General features: G+C 37.4%; 1 protein-coding gene across 1 annotated transcript in view; it reads left to right on the top strand.

The window, feature by feature from the left end:
* Positions 1-777: 777 nt before the first annotated feature.
* KIAA1217 (KIAA1217 ortholog) overlaps positions 778-16,654 on the top strand; it is a 494,732-nt gene continuing 478,855 nt past the window's right edge. Inside the window, exon 1 of the mRNA XM_059910993.1 lies at positions 778-874. The gene's annotated coding sequence lies outside the window, so the exon portion shown is untranslated. The remainder of the gene's footprint in view (positions 875-16,654) is intronic.

Below are 16,654 nucleotides of genomic sequence, written 5' to 3'. Positions count from 1 at the left end.
CTGTTCTGTGTGCCCTCAGTTCACTGACATCAACTAAACTACCAGAACTTCTGGCAGCATAGAAATCTGCTGACTGTAGGGAAAGATGGCAAAGTCAAGTTCTACTTTGGAGGGTTCCTCAGTGATCCTGAAATCTTCCTCTGCAGACGAGGTGCCTCTTGATCTCATCCGTAATTTCAGTATCTTTATGTTGGGCAACTCATGTCCTTCGGTGGCCCAGCCTCCTGCTACGGGTCCTGAATCCCGTGGTTATTTCCCATTTGGTACGGCTGATGGAATCCAGGCATCTCTGTACAGCAGGCTCTTGAAATAATCCAGCAATCAGGGCTGCCCATCACTCCCAACAAAGGGAGCAGAGAGGCCCATCAGAGGTGGCCCAGCCATTCATTCAGTCTCTCTGATTCTCAATTGGCCTTCCTGATTTCCTTCCGCCCCCAACTACACAAGCCTGCCCTTATTTTCACGGTTGATCTAGTTTAATATGTTTCCATTCTTTGGTAGTGTCTAACTTAGGTTTTGTGAAAAACTGGAAGTTAAAACCTCTGGCTTTGGGTAACTTGTACAAAGGCGTATGTGGGATTACGAGGCATTCTGTGCTACACATCATACATGTATACATTGTACTCTTTGTTCTTCCTGTGTTTTTTTAATCAGCATGAATCTCTAATTACTCAGCAGTTGCTGGGTGGAACCATGACATTATTATTTGTATTTTTCAGATGGAGAGACTGAGGTCCTGAATTTGTCCTGGTTGTCCTGTGCACTGTGTGTCCAGAAGACGGAGTTGGAGTCCCAATCCAGAGCCCCTGGGTGTCGCCCCAAAAGACTGTGCTACTTATCGGTGGAGGACGCCTCCTTCTCATTTTCTTTCTAGGTAGGTCTATCTTTTTATTAAATCATAAAGCGAGCATTCATCATCTTGACAGTGAACGAATTATGAGCTAAAGGCCTGTCTCTAAAACTTGGCTTCTGTTAATTCCTCCCTAAGCCCCGAGGAACAAAATGTCTGAGTTGAACTGTTCACTTTTCCTCCAATGTGTATTTATTCTGATATGCAGCTGTTTTATTTTTTTTATCCATTCTTTCTTTGAGCTTGCAGGCAGTGCCGTCGATATAGGTATTGCTTTTCAGGCTGTGTTTTATGTTAGCCTGTCTTTGTGTTCAGACTCTGGCTTGAAGCCATCATGATGACTAAAGAATAAGAGAATGTTCAAACATCATGAACTTTTCGCAAACAATTTGTGAACCTCTGTAGGTATCTGATGACTTCGTGTCTACGGAGTGAATAGAATGAATCAAAAATAAGAACCCTTTTAGTCCTACCCCATGATATGATTTTGATCAAATTCAGGGTCCCACAAAAGTGGCAAAATTAATTTGCCAGTTTGATTGAGGTTCTTTTACTTTGCCCAGATTAGCCTATGGAGGTGGACTTGGGTGTCTGGAATGGTGGGATGACCAAATTGACCTCCAGCTTTAGCTGTACTCATTTGGCCCAAATTCTGATCATAAATCCACCAGTTCAATACTTTATACTAATAAAAGCAATTTCCATTTTGAGTTTTCTCCCATTGCAGAGGTCCTCATAGAGCCCTTACCATTCCAACACCACACTGTAAAATTTTGATATTCGATCCGGAAGAAGCTAGGAAAGAGAATAGATACATACTGTCCCAGTACAGTCCTTATCAACTTGGATTTGCTTTAGTGAGCAGTGTGAATCAACACTCAGTCTCACTGCTTGTTACCCAAGAACATCACGACTTGAGAGTCACTGGCAAGAAGTCATTGAACTTAGTTTCAGCAACCTCAGAATCAGTAATTCATGGCTTCCACGTTTGTACCAGCTCTGATGCAGGAAATTCACTGAGTCATACAAGAGTCAGACTTACAGAACAGCTCCTGAATTCAGGGAACCAAAGAGGGCGTTTCCTCCCCTTCTGTAAAGTGACAGTGTTGGTGGAACACCATCAAATAAGAGAGAACCTGTGGATGCTGGACTTCGTACAGATAGAGAGCTGGTTAGTAGGTCCTAGTTACTCTCAGCCAGAAGCTAAAGCTCAGAAAGGGAGTTCAGGAGTCCTCTTAGCTCCCGGTGATTTACTCTGATTTCCCTTCGTAGGCATATGGAGTCAATTTTCTACTGTCTCTATAAATACTGTTGTGTCTGTCTCTCTGCCAAACCAGCTACCTTTCTCACCCCAGGGAGAAGCCAGAGATCAGACATTCCTACACTACAGCCCCATTAGACATCATAAGGGAAGGGAGCAGATTTGGCAGTCAAAATGATGTGTGTATTTGAATCTTGAAAGAGCCAGGCTAAACTTAGAGTCAGTGGGCTCCCATAAATAACCTGTGTTCCTCTCTCTTTGTGTGGTTTGGACTAGAATGCCTTTCTCTTTAGAGTTGTACAAGCAGCCAGAGATCAAAGAGTCACCCGTTTATGGCTGCGTAGTTCATCACAAAGTCATCATGCTCAGCGGGGGGACTCGGGCCCCAGCACTCATAATTTTCTCCTGTTACTATTTTGTTGCATAGATTGGGTCTGGAGGGCACTCAAAGAACTTGCAACTACTTTAAATAACTTTTTTTAAAAAGAGTACGATGAAAATTCACTTTCAAAGGAGGGTTAAAACTTAACTGGCAACTTTCTGGGCTATGGAATGTGGTAAGAGGGAAGAGGAAGTAAAGAAATTGACCCATTACCACATGGAATGTGGTTTAAAAAGAATAATAGAAGGCAGAACAGTATCCTGTGTAATTGACTTACCCTTGAGTCAACATTACGGAGAGCCTTTGATAAGCAGAGCAGAACATATACAGGAATTTTTTTTTTTTTTTTTAAAGCCCAAACTAGATAATGTATTTGAAAAACAGACTTGGAACTAGTTTGCTAGAATGTGAAGAATAAACGTGTTTCAAAGTATAGCGTTGGTGATGTTAACAGTCCCCGGATTGTGGTTAATCACAGTGATTCAAACTAGTGACTACTATTTGTTCAACGTCTACTGTGTGCTTGTGCTGGGCGGTATACGTGGTATCTTTTAATCCTCCCAGCCACACACAGGGAGGTGTATTCTCCCCACTTATACACAGGGAAACAGAACTGCACAGAGTTTAAGTGCATTGCACAAGGTCACTCAGTCGTTAAGTGGTGAGCCCAGAATCTCTGGAATGAATCAGAAGTGGCGGCCAGTTAGCCTGTAGTTAGCGTTTCTGAATCCCCACGCCTCCTCTGGCCTCTGTTGCAGGAGTTATCGGAGCTCCTTTGCTTTCTGAGTTGGGGGGCTTTGCAGTCTTGTGCTTGCAGCCGTTCAAGCCAGGGTCCATCATCTCCAAGTCCTGCTTCCCTGCCTTCCCCATTACCTCACCCACAAGTCCCGCTCTGGCTTCTAGAACTACCACCAACCACACGCAGGCCTCCTGCAGGGAACAATCCCTTGAAGGCACGATGAAGAAAGTGCTTAAAGAAAATACTTTGTCAGGTCTATTGCCCTTCTCAAGGGCAATAAGGGATCCTTATTGGACTTCTTGTTTAATTTGTATACAGTATGTCAAATACTTTCTTTGAAAGACAACTCAAGATACTGAATGAGTCTGTGTGTTTGTCCACAGGCGGTCAGACTTGATCCCTGCCCCTCGTACGGTGTATTGCATAGCTAAGGTCCTTGATCTGGTGTTTTTGCATGAACAATCAGGGACTACGTATCTAGTAAAATAACTCCTATCACACGCTTGATCGGTTACAGTGATTGCCCGAAGAACATTTCTTCAAATGTATTCTTTTAACAGGAATCATGTTCTAGTTCCTTATACTTTCTTACTTAAATCTTAATCGAAGCTGAACTGTGTGAATCTAAAAAAAAAAAAAAGTATGTGGTGTAGTGCAAAGAACTCAATGAATAGAGTCAATACAAAGTCTCAGTGGCTATGGAATCTCTGGGAGCCTTGTCCTTGTCACAGGTACAACCTGCATCACAGAGATGCCACAAGATCACATAATTCAGATGATGGGAAAACTACAACCCTCTACAAATGTTACCTTCTTTCTGTTCCTTTCAGTGTTATTACCTTTCATCCATCCCATCTCTTTATACTGCTTTAAAAAATAGTTTAAAAGGGTCAGAAATAGAAGCAAATAATCAATCGATTCTTTTTTTACCAATTTAATTGAAAAGCAATTGAGAGCATCATCCAAAATCCTGTGGCTCTTCCCCCCTCCAAGTTTTCTTGAAAGATTTCACACGTGCAACGTAAGAAATTGTGAGTCAGCCTTCTCCGATCCTGACTTTAAGAGTTGCAGAAATCATCTGCCAGGCAGCACATATGTTCTTAGTTCCATGAGAGGAAGAAAACACATTTGCTGAAAAGAAATGGAAATTTTAAAACCAGTTGAGTTGTAATAAAGACACTTCAAATTTTGCTAGCTTCTTTTTCCCTCTGGTGCCTGACTGCTTTCCTGGCCCTGACAGTTTCTCCTGCTCATGAGGCATCTGTCACCCCAACTCTCTCTCCCTGGGGCGTGGGCTCCAGTTGGCCGTGGAGGGAAGGCACAGGAAGTGCAGAATGACAGAAAGGTGGAATTATGATGCAGAAATAATAAGTCGACAGTGACTACTTCTTGAATGCAAGGCACTCAAAGGCTGTAAATCCATTTTCTTATTGAGATCTTGTAACAATTCAATGTGATAATAACCTTTGGTAATAAACTGCAGTCTGCAGTTAAGGGAACATGGCCGTAGCAGATGAAGTCACTTGGCCAAGGTCACACAGCTAGCGAGCCAGGCAGAGGTGAATCATAACGCCCCTCAGTATAACATTACATACGGGACCTCCAGACGTGGGGGAGGTATTTTCTTATTTTCTCTTGGGCAGTTGTCTTCAAGGAAGCATACTCATGACCCCGTAACATCCTAAAGAACCGATTGCTGGCCAGTACTATTGCCTCTATGTTAACATTGCAGAAACCAGATGCCAACAAGTTGTGGGTTTCTTTTGAAGCAAAAGAAATCAATTATAGGGGAAATGAAACTCTCAACTCAGTGCTCTACTTAAAAAATTTTAAATTCATTTTGTGATACTTTTTGCCCTTCTTCACCTCTCACTGAAGCTGTTCTCTTCCTCGGTAATTTACTTGGTGGTTCTCGTGGATTGTCGGTCAGCATGTTTTTATTCATTAAAATGTGTGAGTAAAAATCGATGCGATGGGAGAACCATGGCAGCCTCAGCCACAGAACAAAGGCTTTTCTAAACCAGCATTTCTCCCATCACATCTGGGTAGATGTTTCATGTGGGTTTTCTTTCCCCAAGTATCCAATGGCATGATTGCATGTTTAGACAGAGTCGACAGTGACATTTTCTTCGACCAAAAAAACAAAAAAGAAAGTAATGAAAAAAAAGGAAGAAATTTCTACATTTAACTAGAAAACCTAAAGGCAAGTTGAATAATGCTTTGAAAATTTATTTCCATTTTGTGATCTAAAGCAGACCTAAGGTGTTTCTGCAGACAGGTGGTACAGTCGCAGGTCTGCTGTGAGTCCTTGGGTAAAGGATTGTGTTGACTTTCTGAGAATATTTCAGGATTCACCATCACAAAGGACTTTTTTTTTTTTTTTAAGATTTATTGATTGATTGATTGATTGATTGCTGTGTTGGGTCTTCGTTTCTGTGCTAGGGCTTTCTCTAGTTGCGGCAAGCGGGGGCCACTCTTCATCGCGGTGCGCGGGCCTCTCACGGTCGCGGCCTCTCTTGTTGCGGAGCACAGGCTCCAGACGCGCAGGCTCAGTAGTTGTGGCTCACGGGCCTAGTTGCTCCGCGGCATGTGGGATCTTCCCAGACCAGGGCTCGAACCCGTGTCCCCTGCATTAGCAGGCGGATTCTCAACCACTGCGCCACCAGGGAAGCCCACACAAAGGACTTTGAAACATGGTGTTAAACTCCATTGAAATGGGTCACAGTGTAAATGTTAAAGAGAAAACCAACCCAGGTAAACCCAGGATCTTGGCTCCTTGTCAAACCTCACCATTTAAAACCCCAGCTCAGGGACTTCCCCGGCGGTCCAGTGGTTAAGACTCTGCGCTTCAAATGCAGGGGGCTCAGGTTCCATCCCTGATCCCACATGCCATGTGGTGTGGCCAAAAATAGTAGAAACCCCAGCTCAGCCTTCCAGAAGTCCTCCAAGGGAGTCTTCTCTAAGCCTGTCCTTGTCACAGACACCAGCCCTGTGGCTTCCTTGATCCCGCTGAAACTTAGCCAAGAAGCAAAAGCTCAGAGAGTGCCATTTTGCGTAAAACTATCAGGCAGGAACGAGCACAGCAAGGGAGAAATTCCTTAGTCACAGAAATCCGAGGGGGGGGGTTCGATGGTAAGACAGTAGTCTCTGTCTTTCAGATGAGTGGGGAAAATTCTCCCTTGTGCCTTTGAATGAGGGATTTCCCTAAAGACAATACTGAACTCTGTGTTTAGTTGCTGAAATTCTGCAGCCCTGGGATTTTCTTTTAAAAAGTCAGAGCTTTCGGAGGAATGTAATGCCCATTATAATGAACTGTAACTTAGGAGCACCCAGTAGATACAAGAGAATTGAAGGCTTTTTAAATACGGTCTTAACCAAAATATTTAAACTTTGGCTAGATCAGGTCGACACTGATTTCCACATGCCTCAGTGAGTAGAAAAATGTACCTTTCAAAACTATAACTTTTTTTGGTCACTGATAGCATCTTAGCCCATAACATTTTTTATGATTGAAATGCAGTTAATCTTCATTATTCACAGAGTCTGTATATGCAAATTCGCCTGCTCACTAAAATACATTAAATCAATACTTAGGTGCTTTCACAGTCATTCAGGGACAAGTTGCCGAAAACGCACACACGTTCTGAGCTGAGGTGCACCCTCTGCCTCCCTGTTTGGCTCATACTGTAAGAAAGTGTCCTTTTCATGGCCTCAGTGTCACATTTTTCACATTTTTGTGCTGTGCATTGATGACATCACCATTTAAAATGGCCCCCAAGCGAAGTGCGGTCGTTCTCCCTAGCGATCCCGAGTACAGGAAGGCTGTGACGTGCCTTACAGAGATAGTATGTGTTCGATGTGCTTCGATCAGGCGTGAGTTACAGCCCTGTTGGCGGTGAGTCCATGTTCATGAGTCAACCAGATATGTTAAACAAGATGTCCTTTGACCGAAACACATAAAACAAGGTTATGTATTCATTGTTTGATGAAAAAGTTGTGACCAGAGGCTCTCATGAACCGTACCCTGTATTCTCCCCTAGGAGCAGTGGTTTAGTACCTGCTAACTCAGTATTCCATGGATACTATAGAACATGAGTACTGCAAATAATGAGAATTGGCCGTATGTGACTGAAAGCTCTGTACCATCTGCTCACTTGAGTGGCTCTGTGGTGTGTAGATAGTCTTCACTTACCATCTCAGGTGGGACTCAGAAATGTCCTGCTGTGTTTGGGACGGGGGTTATGGAGACTGGATGAGAATCCAGTGAATTTTATACATGAGGCAAAGAAAGGGAAGCTGGTACTGGAATGTGGAGAGAGAAGAGAAACGTGGCCATAGGTCATGGCCAGGATTGCCATAAAGGAAGGGAGGTCGAGGTGGAGGAAGAAACTGAAGAGAGAAATCTGAAAGTAGAGGAAAAAATGCATGTGTTCATAGTGAAACTCAGAACCGGTACCCAAGATAATGCCATTAACCATGGGATGTGTCATTGAAAGTGTTCAACATCCTCCTCCCACTGGATTATAGAGCAGGAACATTAATGTGCATAAGATGTCATCTGTTGTATTTTCTTGAGAAGCAGTAGGTGAGATACCGAGACATTCAGCAGAACTTAATGGCATCATTTTTACATAAACTGAGCTTTGTTTGTTTTTTGTTTTGTTTTGTTTTGGTTTTGCCTCGTGTAGGGTCATGACTCTTTGTTTCACAGCTATCCAGAAGAGACAGTTTTGATTTTGAATAGATACCATCTGTAGAAATGTTTCTCTTAAGCCAGGGGCATTTGGATGCACTTAAGGTAATGGAATTTTATAACCTATTTAATTCGCGATGGCAAGAGAGAGATTTTTACTAGCTAACTTAGAGAAACGACGTGTTCTCATATTCATGCAAAAGGTAATTTGTGTTATAGGCAGGAAATAGAGTTTACAGTTTGAAATAAACAAATCATTGCTTTAAACAGTGTAGGAGAAAGCATACTACTTCAGAAATTATTGCTTGTTTACAGGCATTTGCTTGTTGGAAACAAAAGACTGAAATGAGAGCCCCTGTATCATTAGTCTGCTATGTGAGAAATGAGAAAGTATATACAGGAACCCAGAACAGGAGGGAGAATTTCCCATAATCCCATGTGGACATGATAAATTGTACCATTTGGCCACTTACTGGTATATTAGATCAATACAGCATCTAACTCATGAGCTTCAGTTAGAAATCTCAAGTCTGATGGAAAAGTATTTTTTTGTATTTCAGGAAAGATTCTCAAAACTTTAGGAAAAATCAGTGCTGACGAAATATGGCCAAATTATATCTTCACATATGAAAAAGGTACTATTTTTTTCTAGGAGTTTGAAAGTCATTTTGAGCACTAAGATTTTTTTTAAGCAGTGTTAAAATCACATTGAACTGCTGCTAATGAGTTATATCATACTCATATTTTTTGAAAATTAAACAAAATAAGGCACAAAATATACAAGACAAAAATTAATACAAATTTTTCAGTAAGTATTAGCTATTATAATAATATTGTTGTTATAGTGAATGTTGACCCTACAATAGTATATAATTATCTAAGTGTCCTAAACCAAGTATCATTTTCTTTTGATTATCATGCAAATGACCTTGTCATTCTTGAAAACCCCTAGAACCAACAAAGTAAAAGATAGGAAATAATGAAGCAAAAGGAAATTTTGAGGGCTACTAAGATACTTTCCTGAATCCTCCAAGACATTTCCTATAAAAGACTATGCATTGATTTTGCTGGTCTGCATTCATATCTGCTTTGTTAGTCAGGGTAATTAAAACTCACTGCTATAACAAGCAACTTCAAAATCTCAGTAGCTTAAAACACTAAAGATTTATTTGTTGCTAACGTCACAGTTATGTAGAGTCTGGTGACTCCTCTGGGGGTTCTCCTTTAAATGGTTTCTTCCACCTTATAGCTTCCCCAGTCTCAGAGGAAGGGAAAGAGTTTGTACTGTCGTTAGGGAAGTTTAGGGCCAGGCCTAGACATAACAACATACTTTCCACTCACATTCTTTAGACCAGAATCTCATTCTAAGGCCACAACATAACTTCAGATTATTCTGGGAAGTGCTGTCTTCCTGTTTGCATGGAGAAAAGAAACAGGATATGCTTTACTGATTCTAAAGAGATACTAAAGGTTTAAACTTTCCAGTGTGCTCTGTTTATTTCTTAGCATGCCATTAAATAGGGTTAACAATTTATTATAAGGGTACCATTTGACATCATAATTTTTGTATCTCAGCATGCACAGTTGATGTTGGTCCAAGTCTTCCCTGAAGCTTCCCTGATCATCTCACCATGCCCTATAGTGATCCTCTGATCTATGCTGTTATAGTGACGTTTAGCAAATCATCTTTGTAGTCTTTATTCTTTCTACTTATTATACGTATTATCTTCCTATTAGACTCTAAGCTTCTTACATAGTCTAGTCTAGTCTAGTCTAGTATGATATAGTACCATATCATATAGTATTGTATGGTAGTTAATGACATGGTCTCTGCAGTCAGACTGCAAAGGTTTGAATCCTGGTTTCATTACTTACTAGCTATTTACCTTACCTAATTATCTAACCTCTTTGTACCCTAGTTTCCTCATTTAAAAATAAGCATAGTCACTAAAGTGCATACCTCATATATTTGTTATGAAATTGCACATGATAAAGTATGTAAAGCACTGAGAATAGTAAGCATTTAAAAACTCCTAGTGAGTCCTTGCGAAATGTCAAATGTAATTACTTATACAACAGAACTATCACTTTTTATTCTTGAATCCTCTACTGCAGCTAGCATATAGGCCTGCCCACAGGAGGTCACAAGAAGTGTTTACTAAGAGAAACAATGAAGATTTTTGATTGATGAAGTAGAGAGTCTTCTACTTCCACATAAGAATCCTTCCTCAATATATTGCCTCCAGTTCCACACAGATACCAACATTAAGGTATAATGTTTTTTCTTTATAATTAGGAATTAACCTTAAAATGGCTTTTTTTTTCACGTAAACAATGCAACGCACTAAACTTTAAGTGAAACACTTCCTGATATAGCATGTCTAAAATTCGGGATCAAATAAAACATCTAATTAATTTTCATGTATACCTGAGCTGTTATGAACATAAAGGAATACCTGCAAAGGCCACAGATTATACGAAAGTGCAATTCTACAGAAATTCATTCTGAGGTGTTTGCCTATTCCTTGTGACCTGGAACCTGGGTTCCAATGGTTACACACAGCAGATCAGAAACAAAGCCTAGGACAACAGAAGAGTAAGAAGATAGATCGGAGACATAGATAAAAAACAAGAAGGGGGATTAGTATAAAAAAATCCCACATCTCTTAGAGAATTAATAGAGATAATTGCTTGCCTCAGCCTTCATTCACTCTGAGAGGAGCAGGAGAAAGAAAATAGCCATCTTCAAAATGCCTAATCTCAATCCTACCAGGTAACCATTGTAGCCACCAAAAAAGGGCAGAATTTGAGTTCAAAGTGGCATCAAGTTGATAGTCTCCCAGGTACTTGACAGGAGAAATGCAAATCTTCTCTGAAAGAATGCATCTTAAACCTAAGCCTCACATTTAGGAAAAAAGTTTCCAGGGAACATGAACTCACACACAAAAAAATTACCAAACAAAAGGGAATAGAACACTATTAGCAAAAGCCAAGAGAAACAGCAAAGTGAAGAATTTCAAAATTGGAGTTTTTATACCAGGAATATGTAAGTTTTATATCTTTAATACTCTCAAGAAACTAAAAGCATATAGCAAGTGTCAAAGTTACATGACATTAAACTGTGGAATTTGGAAAATATTAACTTTCTGGAAATGAGAGATATAATAATTGAAATCAGAAACTGCTTTAAACATCAGGTTAGACTAATTGAAGAAAGAATGTGTAAACTAGAAGATAGATTAACAGTAATAATTAAGAATGCCATGTAGACAAAGAGGAGGTAAGCATGAAAGAGGAGTTTAAAGGTGAAGAAAATATAGAAGGGAAGGTAGAACACATGTCAAATTGGAGGTATAGGACAGGAGTGGGCAAATTGTTCCTGTAAAAGATCAGAGAGTAAATGATTTAGGGTCAGTGGGCCACAAGGGCTCTATCAACCCTGCCATTGTAGTGCAAAATGACACTCTGAGAAATACTCAACTCTGTCATTGTAGTACAAAGCACCCATAGATAATAACATAAACAAATGAGCCTGGTTGTTTACTTACAAGAAAACAGCATACTTGATTTGGTGCATGGATCATAGTTTGTCAACTCGTAGCCTAAGAAATAATAGAAAATCAGGGCAGAACAAAATTTGAGAAGATAGTGGATTACATCTCAACCAACATGCCCTCCCCCCAAAAGTAAAACAATTAAATCTCAAAAGAAAAAGAAGAGGTACAATAATGGCTGGGAATTTTTGTTAAATAATAGAACACAACAATTCTCAGATTCATAAGACCAAAAAATCCAAAGCAGGGTAAAGTTAAAATAAATTCACAACTAGATAAATTATTGTGAAACTGCAGGACAAGAATGACAAAGAAAGATTTTAAAAGTCGCCATTAAAAATTATTAAATTCATTCCCCTAAAAAGATGTAGAAACTGGACAAAATTTTCAAAAATATATCAGGGCCCTGGAACTTGACCTAAGATAAACAATAATTGTGAAGCATTTATTCATGAAAAACTGCTAGAACTTTGAGCGAGAATGGTAGAAATCTGTGATCTTCATACCTGGAGTTAGTCCAGACACCCCACTACCAGCAGCAGCTTGGCTGATGCTATCTATAGTTTTACATGAGTGGGGTTGGATGTGAAAACCAGAAGTTTAACTGTCAGAGAGGAATGACTTGGAATGAAAGGTGAAAACCCACACTCAAGAGTTTTGTCAGTAAAAGTAGCAAAGTTGATAGGAAATGAATTGGAAAAATCTGGTGCTCTTCACCTTAAACTTGAGGTCCCATTTGAGTGAGCAATGGACAAGCAAGAAATTTAATAATGAGATCTTGAAAGTGAGAAAATCCCAAAGAAATGACAAAAAAATTCTTGGAACTAATAAGCAATTATAGCAAGGTAGGAGGATGCAATATATAAATAGTAAATCATATTAATATTAATATAATTATATATAAACTAATATCAATAATATATAATATATTAACATATTGTATAATAATTATATGATATACAATTATTAATTGATGTGTTATTAATAATTAATATTAAATTAAGTTGATGTTAATCTTGATAATTAGTTATGTGTTATGCATTAATTACATAAATTAGTATTATTATAAATTAATTAATATTAAAAAGTCAATTGCTTTCCTATATACCAGCAATGAACAATTGGAATTTGTAATTAAGAACACAGTACCAGTTACATTAGCACCAAAAAAGTGAAATACTTTAGGTATAAATCTAACAAACTATGTACAGGATCTATATGAGGAAAAAACTGTAAACTATGATGGAAGAAGTCAAATATCTAAATAGATGAAGAGAGATTTCATGTTCATGGGTAGGAGGATTCAATTTCCTAACCTGATCTATAGATCTGAAGATTTGCATCCAAAATATACAAAGAACTCCTGAAACTCAACAGTGAGAAAATGAACAACCTGATTTTAAAATGCGTGAAGTCTCTGAACAGACATCTCACCAAACATGATACACAGATGACAGATAAGCATATGAAATGATTCTCAACATTATTTGTCACTAGAGAATTGCAAATTAGAGCAATAATAAGATACTATTAAACACCTATTAGAAGAGCTAAAATACAAAACACTGACAACAGCAAATGCTGACAAGGATATGGACCAACAGGAACTCTCATTCATTGCCAGGAGAAATACAAAACGGTACACTCACTTTTCAAGATAATTGGCAATTCCTTACAAAGCTATACGTGGGCTTCCTATAAGATCAGCAAATGCATGCCTAGGTATTTGCCTAATGAGTAGAAAAAATTATGTTTACACAAAAACCTTCACATGAATGTTTATAGCAGCTTTTTTCATAATTGTCAAAAACTGGAAGGAACCAAGTTGTCCTTCAGTAAGTGAATGGAGCAACAAATTGTGGTACATCCATACAATAGAATATTACTTAGCAATAAAAAGAAATCACCTATCAAGCCATGGAAAGACATGGAGGACACAAATGCATATTACTAGATGAATTAAGAGTTTGTAAAGGCTACATACTGTATGATTCCAGCTGTACAATATTCTGTAAAATGCAAAACTATAGACACTAAAAAAATCAGTAGTTGCCAGATAGGAGAAGGAAAAGGGAAGAGAATAGGGATGAATAGGTGGAACATTAGGAAAATTTTTAAGGCTGGGAAATTATTCTGTATGATACTCTAAAAATGGACACATGACATTATGCTTTTGGCAAAATCCATAGCATTGCATAACACAAATTGTGAACCATGATCTAAACCATGGACTTTAGTTAATCATTATATGCCAGAATTGGTTTATCAATTTTAAATGTACCACATTAATGCAACATGTTAATAATAGAGAAAATTTTGTGCAGGGGGATAGAGGGTATATGAGAAGTGTCTGTACTTTCTGTGTACTTTCTCTATAGACCTAAAATTGATTTTTAAAAAGAAAGTCTCTTAGAATGTTTTTAAAGGGATCAAATGAAAATTCTAGATTTGAAAAGTAAAATAATCAAAATGTAAAATATTTTGGATGGTCTCAACAGCAGTTTGAGATGCTAGAAAAAATAATCAGTGAACTTGAAAATAGATCAATAGAAATTATCCAGTCTGAATATTATAGAGAAAAAATATTTTAGAAAAATGAACAAAAGCTCAGAGCCCTGTTGGACAACATCAAATATACCAATATGCATATAGTAGAAGTCCCAGGAGGAGAGGAGAGAGTCAAACAGGCAGAAAATTAATGGCCCAATACTTTCCAAATTTGATGAAAATTATTACTATACAGACCCAAGAAGTTCAGTGAACCCCAAGTAGGATAAAGAGAGAATCTCTACAACTAGACACATCACAGTTATTACTCTGCTGAAAAAGCCAAAGATCAAGAGAAAACCTTGAAAGCAACAAGAGAAAATTAACTTATTATGCACAGAGAATGACAAAATAATTAAAATATGACATCTCATGAGAAACAATTGAGACCAGAAGGTAGTGGAATGACATTCATTCAACGTACTGGAATAAAAAATTCTCAACCAGGAATTCTCTATCCAAAAACACTGTCTTTCAAAACTTTGGGGAAATAAAGACATTCCCAGATGATCAAAGACAGAAAAGTCATTACTCACAAATCTGCCTTACAAGAAACATTAAAAAAAAAAAAAAAAAAAAAGAAGTTAGTATGAAAGAAATGACACCAGACAGTAATTTAAATTCAAAGGAAGAAATGAAGCGATCAAACATAATAAACATGTAGGTAAATATAAAGCCGGCTATATTTTTTTTCTGTTAATTTTTGTAAAAATCATAAAATTATATGAAGCCATAAATTAACACTGTATTATTGGGCTTATAACAGATACACATGCAAAATATATATGACAATATTAGTGCAAGGGTGGGGGATAAAGCTATATTGGAGAAAAATTGCTTTATTTTACTAGAATTTAGTCAATATTAACTTGAAGTAGATCATGATAAATGTATGAATCTAGGTATGAATCCCTAGAGCAGCCCCTAAGAAAAAAAACTAAAAAATAAAGCTTAAAAATAGTAAAGGGGGCCTCTCTGGTGGTCCAGCAGTTAAGACTCCATGCTTCCAATGCTGCGGACCTGGGTTCGATCCCTGGTTGGGGAACTAAGATCCCACAGGCTGCATGGTGTGGCCAAAAAAATAAAAAATAAAAAAAAACTTTTAAATAATAAAAAAAAAATAAAGAAATTAATAGTAGTACACTGATGTTTCTTAAACACAAAAGGCAGTAAAGGAGGAAAATAGGAAGAAAAAAGACATGAAACATTTAGAAAACAAATGACAAATAATGTATAGGCATCTAACACCAAAACCCCAAAATACATGAAGCAAAAATTGGAAGAGTAATAGGAAAAATAGATAATTCAACAATTATAATGACAAATTTCAGAAAGAATTATAGTGGCAGATTTCACAGAGAAAAGATAAATCATCCAAAGGAACAACAATTTGACTATATCTGATATCTCAATAACAATGGGGGCCATACGCAGTAGAAGTATCTATAAGGATATGAGGAAAAATAACTGTCATGCAAGAATTTTATACCTAGCAAATTATCTTTCAAGGATGAGAGTAGAAGGAAGACATTTTTTTCAAAATAATAAAAAAACCCTGGAGCATATTTTACCAATAGGACCTCACTAAAGAGATGTACTGTACACATCAGAATGATAATTTGAGATACGAGTATTAAGATCTGCCTCTTTTAGTATGTGTGGCATACTTCAGTAATTTTTAAAGTCACTTATGTTTCCATATAACAGGAACAAATAAAAAAACTTGAAAATGATATCATTTTCAATAGTGCAATCAATATAGGCTATGTAGGAATACATCTAACAAAAGGTGCATAATTCATAGGCTATTATAAAACATGATTAAAAGACTTTAACTCTTAAATAAATATGGGAATCAATCTAAACAAGCAACTATAAAACTGTTAACAAACTGACAATTAGACTGATGATGATGTTTAATTTATACTTAAAAAAAATCAAGGGACAATTAATCTTAGACCCCACTAGCATATAAATAAGGAGGGGATGATTGAAATAATATTTCCTGGGGCATTGCGATTGTTCTGAAGAATGGGGAAGGGAAAATATTCATTATTTTTAGAGTTATTAAAGATAAATATTTAAACACATAAGGTAAACACTAAAAATAGCATGTATCTTTCCAAACTTATAGAAGAAAAGGTTACAAGAAAGGAGAAGAAAAAGTCTAAGCAAAGAAAAAGGATCAAAGAAAAATCAAACTAAATAAAAAGGGCAAAGTATGAGAATACAAATAAATCTAAATGTATCAGAAATCACAAAAAATATAAATGAACTATTAATGTAAATCATTTCATTAACAGTTTAAAGGAGTAAAACTATGATTATTCCAAAAGATTCAAAAAGAAAAATAAACGAAAGTGCATGATAAAATTCAGCAGCCATTCATGTTCAAAATTTATAGCAACTAAAAACTAAAGGAAATATATTTATACTGAAAAAAGAATCTACAAAAATCCTACAGCAAATCCGACCATACTGAAGTATTAAAATAATTATCTTTATATTCAACAATAAGACCCAAATGCTTACTATGACCATTTTATTTCAAAATTGTACTAGTGAGCTTAGCCATCACAATAAGAATAGAAAAAGGAATAAAAGGTGTAAGGATTAGAGATGAAGAAA

This window comes from Balaenoptera ricei, chromosome 2, assembly GCF_028023285.1.
Source record: "Balaenoptera ricei isolate mBalRic1 chromosome 2, mBalRic1.hap2, whole genome shotgun sequence".
Lineage (NCBI taxonomy): Eukaryota > Metazoa > Chordata > Mammalia > Artiodactyla > Balaenopteridae > Balaenoptera > Balaenoptera ricei.
Note: the sequence above shows the minus strand (reverse complement) of the source record. Positions and strands in the feature narration are given on the sequence as shown.